Consider the following 968-nt stretch of genomic DNA (forward strand, 5'->3'; position numbering starts at 1 on the left):
TGCCCAAAATTTTAGGTCGCTACAAGGGGCTAGAATATAAAGTTAGATTCAAGAAATAGAAGCTGGAGGAGAGAGAAAATCAAGTTAAAGATTGAAATCAATAGCACAATGTAAGAACTTCAAGATTTCAATATATTTTTTAGTTTGATATTATTGAAAAAGTAGGAAATTAATGTTAATGTAGAGTTTCATTGTATAAGGTTCTATATTCTTGTTATGCTAGTAAAGGGAAATAAGGGGAAATGATGGAAAATATTGAAGAGAAAGGAAAGGAAGGTGTTATAAATTTAGTAATCAACAATCAACAGTTTGCACTAAAATAGTATTGGACAGCAGCAGTAGGTTAAATTTGAAAAATCACCATTAATCGAGGAAATCGAATTAGAGTATGAATAAAATATTGAATTAAATCTTATTGAGTCTAGTTTCTCATAAAAGAAACGGTGTAAGTAATGGAACTGTAAATCATGAGATATAATAAATTTTGTAAGACAATGTCAGAATGAATTCGGGTTCCCCTGTTTTGACATGGAAAAATCATTAAAAATTGTAAAAAATAATTATGGGTTAGAAATTATATGTTTAAAATAATTAATGAGTCTATTTTTAAGAGAAATAAACGGGGACATCATTGAATTCTGTACAAAGAGATAATTAATTTTAGTGAAGAGGATATGAACTATCAAACAGTAAAACATGGGAAACTTTAAAGAATAAAATGTACTTATTGGTTAAGCCAAAATTCTTAAAATTTTGTGGTAATAATATATGTGAGTCTAGTTTTAGAGAAAATTTGCAGATCTCAATTTGGAGTTCTGTAGCTTAAGATATAATTAATTTAGTGACTATGAGTCAAGTGAACAACTTGTTATGAGTAAATAAGTAAATAGTGGTATTATGTATATATCAAGGATGTGGAATGGAGTGGAGGAGGAGGAAAAATATATTTGAATATTCAGCTAATATGA

This window comes from Gossypium raimondii, chromosome 6 (assembly GCF_025698545.1).
Source record: "Gossypium raimondii isolate GPD5lz chromosome 6, ASM2569854v1, whole genome shotgun sequence".
NCBI lineage: Eukaryota > Viridiplantae > Streptophyta > Magnoliopsida > Malvales > Malvaceae > Gossypium > Gossypium raimondii.